We start from the raw sequence: 12,316 nt of genomic DNA on the forward strand, positions 1-12,316 counted from the left end.
TTAGAGAAAACATAACATGTTACTTTTTACAAAACCATAAAGGCATGAAAACTGGAAAGCCTGCCTAGTAAGTATGTTTGCTGGTTCCTGAGGACATCATTGCTCCACTGGTTCTTCTGCCCCACTCTTGAGATCCTGCGTCAGCAACTTTCTCCGACATCTAATGTGGCTTCTTCCACCCAAGAATGGTTTCCTGCAATTTTTACATCTATACCTAGGGGAAATCAGAAACCATGCATAACCTCCAAAACTCATTTAATAATTCCAGAGATGCTTCACCTCTGCAGCCTCTTCTTCTCTAAAGAAAACCATAGTCCTCTCTGGCTCTTCTTATATTCGGTCTCCTGGTTAAGTTCTTTCTTTCTTCCTCCTTTTTTTTTTCAGGTCAGATGGGTAATGTGCTGAGATGTCATGACAAGGTTTATGGGAGGCACATCGAACACAAGAGCGTGAAAATCCAATCATCACTTATTAACTACAAAGGAATCTGGTCAAGTTCTTTCATCTTTTTTCGGTTATCTCCCTCTTTCACTGCAGGTGCACACTCCACTTAACTAGCCCACCCTAGTAATTTTAAAAGCACCCAGCTTACAAAAGGAAGAGATTTATGTCTTCTGGTACAGGGGTGGGGGTGGTATTAGTGAAGGCATGGGATGCTATATGGATGCTCCTCTGTGTGCTCTTATGTATTAAAATCATCCCAGACACTTTCTAAGTCACATCATCTAGGACAGTTCTGGAGCAGGGGATAAAGTTAAGAGTCAGCTGTAGGGATGCATTGAAAGTCAGCTTTGGAGCTGGGCATGGTGGCTCATGCCCGTAATTCCAGCACTTTGGGAGCCCAAGGCAGCTGGATCACTTGAGGCCAGGAGTTTAAGACCAGCCTGGTCAACATGGTGAAACCCTGTCTCTACTAAAAATACAAAAATTAGCCAGGTGTGGTGGCAGGTGCCTGTAATCCCAGCTACTCAGGAGGCTGAGGCAGGAGAATCGCTTGAACCATGGAGGCAGAGGTTCCAGTGAGCTGAGATCGCGCCACTGCACTCCAGCCTGGGCAACAGAGTGAGACTGAAGAGAAGAGAAGAGAAAAGAAGAGTTAGCTTTGGCCTTAATATTTGGCCAAAATCTGCTCTCACCTTTGGCCTTACCCTTTGGAAGGCCAAATGTCTACCTCAGCATTACTTCTGCCATACCAGAACTGGTGCAAGATGTGATCTTATCTGTTATCATCATATATAATCAGTACCAAACTGTCAGTAATATGAACAAAGAATATAATTTAGATTTATTTTTAATATCTAAATATTTTCAAATAAGCATTCTAGATGTCAATTGTGATGAAAACCTCCCTATATGTTGAAATGTTCCAGTCATTTGAAGTATAAATATATATGTATTATGATAGGAGTTAAATGCTACAATACTTAATAATGATTATGAAAGCATCTAATTTTATGTACAAACATAGGAACTTACAAAAAGTTATTAATAAATAGGAAAATAGGTGAACACTCAATTCAAATATTAAAGGCCAGATATTGTGGCTCATGCCTGTAATCCCAGCACTTTGGGGGATCAAAGTGGGAAGATTGCTTGAACCCGGGAGTTTCAGACTACAAAATTTAAAAAAAAAAATTAGTCAGGTGTGGTGGCACACATCTGTAGTCCCAGCTATTCAGGAGGATAAGGTGGAAAGATCACTTGAGCCTAAGAGTTTGAGGTTACAGTGAGCTATGATTGCACCACTGCACTCCATCCTGAGCCATAGCGTGAGACCCTGTCTCAAAAACCAAAAATAAAATAAAACATTATGATAATATGCAGTAGCCAAATACATTTAAGATAATCATATTCTTTTTGAGCAAATAATTTTTTAAATTACAGAACAAAAATAAATTAGATATAATTCTAATATTTATAGAATTATTATTTTGTATTGGCATTCAGAACAATAAACAAAATAACCTTTAACAACTTTATTGGCTGGGCATGAGGTGGCTCATGCCTGCAATCCCAGCACTGTGGGAGGCTGAGGTGGGCGGATCACAAGGTCAAGAGATCGAGACCATCCTGGCCAACACGGTGAAACCCCGTCTCAACTAAAAATACAAAAAATTAGCTGAGCATGGTGGCGCACGCCTGTAGTCCCAGCTACTCAGGAGGCCGAGGCAGGAGAATTGCTTGAACCCAGGAAACAGAGCTTGCAGTGAGCCGAGATCGCACCACTGCACTCCAGCCTGGTGACAGAGCGAGACTCTGCCACAAAAAAAATAAATAAATAAAAATAAAATAACTTTATTGACTGGGCACGGCGGCTCATGCCTGTAATCCCAGCACTTTAGGAGGCCAAGTCTGTGGATCACCTGAGGTTAGGATTTCGAGATCAGCCTGGCCAACGTGGCGAAACCCTGTCTCTACTAAAAAAACAAAAATCAGCTGGTTGTGGTGGCACATGCCTGTAGTCTCAGCTACTCCTGAGACTGAGGTAGGAGAATTACCTGAACCTGGGAGGTGGAAGTTGCAGTGAGCTGAGATCTTGCCATTGCAATCCGGCCTGGGTGACAGAGCGAGACTCTCTCAAAAAAAAAATTATTTAATTTTTAATTGTTTAATTATAAGGCCATGAGTGTTTTAAGAAAAAGTCTTATTTGAAAATACTTCATAGCTTATGAAGACAAAATAAAAGCTAAATGTCAACTTTTCTACCTCGGAATTTCATGAGAAAAAAATCTAAAATCACACACAGCAGACATGATAAATCATGTTTCATCCAAATATAGTAACAATGTAATGACTATAAACACAGGAAAGTGTAGAGACAAGTAAGGTAACCAATGCTCATTTGATTCTCATTAAACAAGCTTCATAACAACAGACTTGCAGGAATCCTTTAAGGCACTTCCTTATTGTGTTAAGTCTATGGAGTTTAAGAATCTAAACAAAACTTGTTGAAATGATGCTTATAGACTGCCAACCATTTTCAGTAGTTGAAATTGAAGGATTTTTGAGATGTGCCCAAGCTATGGATCTCAGGAACAAAATTCCTTCTAAAAATTAAGTTACTGGAAAATGTTTTATCTGAATTACATTCTACTGTGCGCAGAAATGATTAGCGATACTATTAGCTGTGCTACTGTTAAAATTTTGTGCATTGTACCTTTGGACATACAAAAAAAGGAGAAACTCTTTTTAAAATTACACAGCACAATGAATTAATGCTTTTGCTGTACTTTGCTTACAGTAGCAGGTAGCTATTGCTATGTTATTTTTAAAACCACCCCAAAACTTCGTGGTTTTAATAAACCACCATTTATTACTGAAGGGTTTTAATAAACCACCATTTATTTGGCTAACAGTTTGTCCGTTTAACTCGGGCTCAGCTGGGCTCCTTCATGTGTCTATGGTCAACTGTAGGTCAGCTATAGGCAAATCTGCTTCCGGGGGTTGACTGGATGCACACATGCAATGAATGCTAAGATACAAGTGGCAATTCACAGATAATTTTTGTTTTTGTTTTTTCTTCGAGACGGAGTCTCGCTCTGTCACTCAGGCTGGAGTGCAGTGGCTTGATCTCGGCTCACTGCAACCTCCACCTCCCAGATTCAAGCGATTCTCTCGTCTCAGCTTCCCAAGTAGCTGGGATTACAGGCGCCTGCCACAACACCCAGCGAATTTTTGTATTTTCAGTAGAGGCGGGGTTTCACCATGTTGGCCAGGCTGGTCACGAATTTCCCACCTCCAGTGATTCGCCCACCTCGATTTCCCAAAGTGCTGGGATTACAGGTGTGAGCCACCACGCCCAGCCAGTATCTTAAGAGTCTATTACATTGCTCTATGAACACATCTAGGTCTACTGTTCAAAGACGAATTTCTCTCAAAAGATTGTATAAAACATCAAAAGCTGGTTTTCATTCTAGTTAAGATGTAGAAGCCCATTCCACCCTGCCTCTCCCAGTGAATGCAGCTATAAAACCTGGATGGAATGCATGGAGCATCTATTTGAGAACTCTGTAAAGTATGTGGTAGCAGCCATATTGGAAAAGAAGACGAGAATTCAAAGTAAACTTGCAATCCTATCACAGCGTGGACAGCAGCAGTGGCTGCGGCACTAGAAGGGCCTTGCAGTGGCCTGTAGCTCTGAGGAGGTGTGGAAACGAGACGGGGGAGCAAACACCCATTGGTTTGTTTCCCTCTCTCTCTTTCCTTCCACACGTGGGCACAGTCACACGAAATATTAATACATGGCAGAATGGACTAACTAAAATCCCAGTTTTTGTGTCAGAGAACTCAAAATGGAAGGCTTAGAAACCTGAAAGTATGAGAAAGATGGCAGAGAGGGAAAGAGGAAAAGTTCAGAAAAATGACATCATAAAACTGTTTATGAACTCCTTAGAGACCTGTACACCAAAAAAAAGTCATTTAAAAGTATGTTATATTGGCCAGGCATGGTGACTTATACCTGTAATCCCAGCACTTTGGGAGGCCAAGGTGGGTGGATCACTTGAGGTCAGGAGTATCCAGACCAGTCTGGGCAACATGGTGAAACCTCATCTCTACAAAAAACACAAAAATTAGCCATGGGTGGTGGCAGGCGCCTGTAATCCCGGCTACTTGAGAGGCCCAGGCATGATGAGAATCGCTTGAGCCCGAGAGGCAGAGGTTGTAGTGAGCCAAGATCTTACCACTGCACTCCAGCCTGGGTGACAGAACAAGACTGTCTCTCTCTCTCTCTCTATATATATATATAAATAAAAATATTCAATGTGAAAACTTCTTTTTTTTTCTTTGAGACAAGGCCTCACTCTGTTGCCCAGGCTGGAGCGCAGTGATACAGTCACAGCTCACTGCAGCCTGCAACTCCTGGGCTCAAGTGATCCTCCTGCCTCAGCCTCTCGACTAGCTGGTGAAACGAGAGAGTTCTCTTATCCCCCTTGCTGAGCATGCGACAGAGGTGTGGATCCCTTCTTCAGTGCCCTGCTCCTCAAACCCCTAGGGGGAGCATGCTGACAAGCAGGTGCAGAGGCCGTGGGGAGTGCTTTTGGGCTCTGGCCCCAGGAAAGGACTCCTGAAGCCTCAGGGGTATGTGTCCCATGGCTTGTGTTAGTCAGCTCAACAGACCCTCTGCCTTATCGCAAGGACAGGGGGAGAGTGTGACAGCCTGAGTTCTTGCCCAGTGTGCCGGAAGAATCAGATTATATGTGGGCTGCAAAGTTGAGGGCAAGGTTTTATTGAATGGTGGAGGCGGCTCTCAGCTAGATGGATGGAGCACTGGAATCTGGGAATGGAGTGGAAAGGTAGTCTTCCCCTGGAGTCGGGCCACCCAGCGGCGGGACTCTACTCCAGCCGCCCAGGGCGGAACTCCCCGTGGCATCTTCGCCACCCCACTGTTGCTGGTCTGCTTGTGTCTACTGGTGTGTTCCTCTGCTCCCCTCAATGTCCAGCTGCTTGAGTCTGTGCCTGCTAGGTCTTAGGTTTTTATGGGCACAGGATGGCAGAAGAGCAGGGGCATGGCAGGCCAAAAGGCAACTTTTTGGGTGTGAAAACAGAAACACCTGTCCTCATTCAGGTCCAAAGGCACAGGCCCGAGGGTGGAGCCCTCAACAGGGACCCCACCCTTCTCTACCCAGCACTTCCCTGCCCGGTTCCCATATCACTGGGACTACAGGCTGTGCTACCACAGCTGGATAATTTTAAAATATTTTTGTAGAGATGGTGTCTTGCTTTGTTGCCCAGGCAGCCAGTTTTGAACTCCTGGCCTCAAGCAGTCTTCCTGCCTCAGTCTCCCAGAGTGCTGGGAGTATAGGTGTGAGCCACCTTGTGTGGCTGAAAACCTCATTTTTAAACAAAAAACATTTAATAATGTTTCAGTACAATTTTGAATTTACTGTTGCATTCCAGAAATTTTCTGATATCATTATTTAGTTTAGTCTAGGCCTCGGCTTCAGGTAAATATTGATTTTAACACTTGACCATTTAGCATTTTGCCTAAATTTGTATTCAGTCACCCCTAGTCTCCAATTAAATAAGAATGACAGGATCAGTAAGACTGTGCTCCATTTAGCCTGATGGGCATTTTCTGATTCAGCCAACAAGTCATGTGTACTGGCTTTTCCTCAATTTCTGAGGAAATTCTGACATAAAGCATCCATTTGCTACTTCAAAGTGATATTAAGTTATAAAAGTACTACTGAAATTGAGCAGTACTTTCATAACAATATCACTTTGAAGTAAGAAGATAGATGCTTTATCTATCCCCATTAGCAGAAGGTTTTATCATAACAAGCTAAGCACGACAGCTACAAAAGAGAAGCTTCAGGCTGGGCGCAGAGGCTCACGCCTGTAATCTCAACATTTTGGGAAGCCAAGGCGGGTGGATCACTTGAGGTCAGGAGTTGCAGACTAGTCTGGATAACATGGCAAAACCTCATCTCTACTAAAAATACAAAAATCTTTAGGGCATGGCAGTGTGTACCTGTAGTCCCAGCTACTTGGGAGGCTGAGGTGGGAGGATGAGCCCGAGAGGTTGAGGCTGCAGTGAGCTATAACACTGCACTGCAGCCTTGGCAACAGAGCAAGACCCCATCTGGAAAAAAAAATCAAAATCACTATTCTGAGTAGACATTCCCCAACATTTATCAAGTTTGGCAATAACAATCCTGTACAGTAAGTTTATTCATTCAGTTAGCTAGGTGTATCTTTTAAACTAGTTTATCTTTGGGGCTGACTCATTAGGAAGTTTCATTGTTCAAAGCTAGATCTTTCCTGACGTTTTTCATGACTGAGGTTTCGTTGTTTTAAAGTTTTGCAGCCTAAAATCATGATGGTGATGCTCTCTAGTTTAGAGTTTAGGGGTCTGATTCATCTCTGTGCAGGCCACAGCTTGCTTCCCAAGAGTTTCATTGGTCCTGACAGTGAATATTCCCTTGGCCTACCTTCACATAGAAGGGCAGTCAGTGGCTTTCTATTTAAGGACAGTTCCTGTTTGGCTCATCCTTTTTTTTTTTTTTTTTTTTTTTTTTTGAGACGGAGTTTCGCTCTTGATACCCAGGCTGGAGTGCAATGGTGCGATCTCGGCTCACTGCACCCTCCGACTCCCGGGTTCAAGCAATTCTCCTGCCTCGGCCTCCCGAGTAGCTGGGATTATAGGCATGTGCCACCACGCCTGGCTAATTTTGTATTTTTAGTAGAGACAGGGTTTCTCCATGTTGGTCAGGCTGGTCTTGAACTCCCGACCTCAGCTTCCCAAAGTGCTGGGATTACAGGCATGAGCCACCACGCCCCATCATGGCTTATCTTTCATTTGGGTTGACTTTTAAGAACATGACTCTGTTCTTTGGCAAACACAGAATAGTTGTGCTCTAAGAATTTTGCAGAGAACATACCCTCAAACTCACAGTTGCTCATACTTATGGAAAGCTCAGCTGAGAGATGTAATATTTATAGAGGATCACCTGAAGGTTAAGAAGCCTCTATTTCTCTAGCCAAACGTGTATCCCTAGATAAAAGTGAGATCATCATGAAAACTGTATTTGTGGACTGAATTGATTTGCCTACCCCTCCTCACACACACACAGAGAATTACTTTTGGTGTAAAGACTATTTTTTTAGAGAAGTTTTAGAATCATGGGAAAGTCAAGAGGAGGATAAAGAGGCCGGGCGAGGTGGCTCATGGCTGTAATCCCAGCACTTTGGGAGGCCGAGGTGGGTGGATTACCTGAGGTCAGGAGTTTGAGACCAGTCTGGCCAACATGGTGAAACCCTATCTCTACTAAAAATACAAAAATTAGCCGGGTGCGGTGGTGCATGCCTGTAATCTCAGCTATTCCGGAGGCTGAGGCAGGAAAATCGCTTGAACTCGGGAGGCGGAGGTTGCAGTGAGCCGATATCGCACCATTGCACTCCAGCCTGAGCAACAATAATGAAACTCCATCTCAAAAAAAAAAAAAAAAAAAAAGCAGAGGGTAAAGAGATTTCCCATATACTCCCTTCCCCTATACATGTCCAACCCTTCCACTTATCAACATGCCCCACTAGAGTGGTACATTTGTTACAATTGATGAACACACACTAGTACACTAATACATCACCATTGCCCAAAGTCCACAGTTTACATTAGGGTAACACTCGATGTACTTTCTATGGGTTTGGACAACTGTATCCACATTTATCCACCATTAGAGTATCATGCAGAATAGTTTCACTGCCCTAACAATCCTCTGTGTTTCTCCTATTCAGCCTTCCCTCTTTACCAACCCTTGGCGATCACTGATCTTTTTTACTGTCTCCATAGGTTTGCTTTTTCCAGAATGTCATATAGTCAGAATGACACAGTATTTAGCTTTTTCAGACTGCTTTCTTTCACTTAGAAATATGCATTTAAGGTTCCTCCATGTATTTTCACGGCCTGATAGCTCATTTCTTTTTAGAATTGAATTTAACATTCCATTGTCTAGATGTAACACATTTCGACCATTCACCTACTGAAGAACAACTTGATTGCTTTCAAGTTTTGTAATTATGAACAAATGTGCTACAAATAAACATACATGTGCAGGTTTATGTGTTGATGCAAGTTCTCAATTCCTTTGACTAAATACCAAGGACCATAATTGGTATTGGTACCATATGCATCATATAGTAACAGTATGTTTTTTGGTTTTTGGTTTTTGGGTTTTTTGAGATGGAGTCTCACTCTGTCACCAGGCTGGAGTGCAGTGGCGCGATCTCGGCTCACTGCAACCTCCGCCTCCTGGGTTCAAGCAATTCTCCTGCCTCAGCCTCCCAAGTAGCTGGGACTACAGGCACCTGCCACCACGCCTGGCTAATTTTTGTATTTTTAGTAGAGACGGGGTTTCACCTTGTTGTCCAGGATGGTCTCGATCTCTTGACCTTGTGATCCACCTGCCTTGGCCTCCCAAAGTGCTGGGAATACAGACGTGCACGACTGCGTCCAGCTAAGAGTATGTTTAGTTTTGTAAGAAACTGCCACTGTCTTTCAAAGCGGCTGTACCATTTTGCATTCCCACCAGCAATGAGTAACAGCTCCTGTTGCTCCACATCCTCATCAACATTTGGTGGTGTCAGTGTTCTGGATTTTGGCCATTCTAATGGGTACATAATGGTATCTCATTGTCATTTTAATTTAGATTTATATTTCCCTGATGACATATAATATGAATCATCTTTTCATGTGATTATTTACCATCTGTATATCTTTTTTGGTGATATGAGGATTTTGACCAATTTTTTTAATTGGGCTATCTACTTATTGCTGAGTTTTAAGAGTTCTTTGCAGCCAGGTATGGTGGCTCACGCCTATAATCCCAGCACTTTGAGACGCCGAGGCAGGCGGAACACCTGAGGTCAAGAGTTTGAGACCAGCATGGCCAACATGATGAAACTCCTCTACCAAAAATACAAAAATTACCTGGGCATGGTGGTGCACACCTGTAATCCTGGCAGGAAAATTGCTTGAACCCAGGAGGTGGATGTTGCAGTGAGCCGAGATTGTACCACTGTACTCAAGCCAGGGTAACAGAGCAAGACTCCATCTCAAGAAAACAAGAGAAAAAGAGTTATTTGTTTACTGTATTAGGCCATTTTTTCACTGCTATAGAGAAATAACTGAGACTGAGTAACTTATTTGAAAAGAGATTTAATTGGCCCAGAACTTCTGCAGGCTACACAGGAAGCAAAGGGTCATGTTTTTGGGGAGGCCGCGGAAAGCTTCCAGTTATTACAGAAGGCAAAAAGGGAGCAGGCAAATCACATGGCGAGAATGGGAGCGAGAGAGAGTGGGGTGTGGGAGAGGTACCACACATTTTTTTAAACCACCGTATCTCGTGAGAACTCACTCACTATGGTGAAGGTAACACCAAGCCATGAGGGATCCGCCCACATGACCCAAGCAGACTCCACCTCCAACATTGAGGATTACAATTCAACATGAGATTTGGGCAGGGACAAATATCCAAATCATATCACATGTTTTTTATAACAGTCCTTTATCATAAATGTCTTTTGCAGATATTTTCTCCCAGTCTGTGGAGAATTGCTTTTTTTTTTTTGAGACAGTTTCGCTCTGTCACCCAGGCTGAAGTGCAGTGGCATGATCTTGGCTCACTGCAACCTCCACCTCCCAGGTTCAAGCGATTCCCCTGCCTCAGCCTTCTGAGTAGTTAGGACTACAGGCTAATTTTTTGTATTTTAGTAGAGAAAGGGTTTCACCATATTGGCCAGGATGGTCTCAATCTCCTGACCTCTTGATCCACACGCCTCAGCTTCCCAAAGTGCTGGGATTACAGGCGTGACCCACCATGCCCAGCTGAATTGCTTTTAATGAATTCCACTTTGGCATTACACTAATGGCCTATACTAAGGGATATCGTAAGAAATACTAGAAACATGAAGCTTTACTTACTGTCAGGTTCTTCCTTCCATTGCCAGGATACCATTTTATGACAACTCATAAGTGGTAGGCCTAATCTGAAAAACTGGTTTTGTTTTATATGCTCAAGGACACCATCAATACTGTAACTAATTACTTTTCACTTTTGATATTCATCTTGCTTTTTATATTGTTGTATTATTTTTTAACAAAATGGGGGTAAACATTAGTGGCGATTTAACTCACTCTAAAGTCATGGCAAATGGGCTTTCCAGGTGATCGGTGCCATCTTGTCTGCTCTTTACTGTACAGGTGGCTGACAAAGAGAAGGGAAGATGGAGCCACCATCTTGAACATGTCTAGTCCCTAGTTCCTGCCAGCATTCACCCTTGCAAGCTCCTAGCTGGCTTGCCAATATCTGAGGCTTGACTTTACAGGCTGCTGTTTGCTAGAAGATGATTTGGGGCTGCTTTTCATTTAAAACAAAAGCCTTACCGAGGGCTCCCATGCCCTTGCTATCTGCCTAATTCCTTAACTCCTATATCATCACCTCACATAGTTACATGTTTTGCAGTGAGAACACTTAAGACTTATAGCAAATTTCAAGTAGATGTTATTAACTATAGTCACCATGCTGTACATTTGATCTCCCAAACTTTTTACCAAAAGTTTGTACACTTTGTTCAAAATCCCATTTCTCTGCTCCCTCTTAGACCATAGCAACCACCTTTCTACTTTGTTTCTATGAGTTTGACTGTTTGAAATTCCATACAAGGGTGAGGTCATGCAGTATTTGCCTTTCTGTGCCTAGGGTTTATTTCACTTAGCAAAGTATCCTCTAGGTTCATCCTTGTTGTCACACATGGCAGGATTTTCTTGTTTTGAGGCTTTTGTTCTTTTTACTGTTGTTTAAGCTCTCTAATTACAACTATACAGTTTTCAATTTTTTCTGTTTTTTTTTTTTTTAATCACAGCTGTGAAGAATACATATTTTCCCCCTTCCCAGATCAAGGACCTAGAAATATCTTTTAAACAATAGTAAATTAACTAGATTTCCAAAACCACCATATACTCTCTGTGTATGATCACCTTAGAGTCTATTTATTTGGTAGCAGAAATAAATTGTTAGCCTGAAAGGTCTGTTTCCACAGATCAAATTCTCTCAGCTTATGAGTAATTATTTCTTTCCTTTCTTCTTTTTTTCCCCTTTCTCCCTTCCTCCTCCCTTCCACTTTTGGGCTTTCAATATTTTGATACGGAAATTTTCAAACACAGAAGTTGAAAGCATTTTACAGTGAACATTCATATACCACCTGGAATCTACAACTAACATTTTATCTATACGTATCTATTCATCTCATCCATAAACTCATCTTATTTTTGACGCATTTTAAGATAAGTTGAAGACATCAGTGTATTTCACACCGAAATATTTCAGTATACATATCAACTAAAGTTAAACTTTAACTTATGGCTTTTATTAGGTAAAATATAATGTGAAATGCACAAATCTTTTATGCAAGGGTTTGAGTCACATAGGCCAAAACTGATGATGTTATAGGATAGTACCATCACCACGGCAATTCCCTCGTGTTCTCATGTCAATCCTGGCTTCTATACTCCTAAAGCAATAACTGTTAGGATTTTTTCCACCATAGAACTGTTTCATTTGTGTTAGAACTTCATATAAGTGAAATTATACAGTACGTATACTATTTTGTAGCTGGCTTCTTTTTCTATGATGTTTTTGAGATTTGTCCTCCTTGTAGTGTGGATTGGTAGTTCATTCCTTTCCATTGCTGAGTTGTGTTCCACTGTATAAATATACTTAGGTTCATTTATCCATTTTTCTGTTGATAAAACTTGGGCTATTTCTTGTTTGGAACTACTATCGATAAACCTGCTATGAACATTCTTGCACAAGTCTTT

General features: G+C 42.1%; 1 non-coding gene across 1 annotated transcript; it reads right to left on the reverse strand.

The window, feature by feature from the left end:
* Window positions 1-383: 383 nt before the first annotated feature.
* LOC135269393 (small nucleolar RNA U13) lies at window positions 384-487 on the reverse strand. Its single transcript, XR_010337684.1, has one exon. It is a non-coding gene; the product is annotated as a small nucleolar RNA U13 (small nucleolar RNA).
* Between the last annotated feature and the right edge of the window lie 11,829 nt (window positions 488-12,316).

The sequence above is a fragment of the Aotus nancymaae genome, unplaced genomic scaffold (assembly GCF_030222135.1).
Source record: "Aotus nancymaae isolate 86718 unplaced genomic scaffold, 86718_ANA_hifiasm-v0.15.2.pri h1tg000004l, whole genome shotgun sequence".
In the NCBI taxonomy this organism is placed as follows: domain Eukaryota; kingdom Metazoa; phylum Chordata; class Mammalia; order Primates; family Aotidae; genus Aotus; species Aotus nancymaae.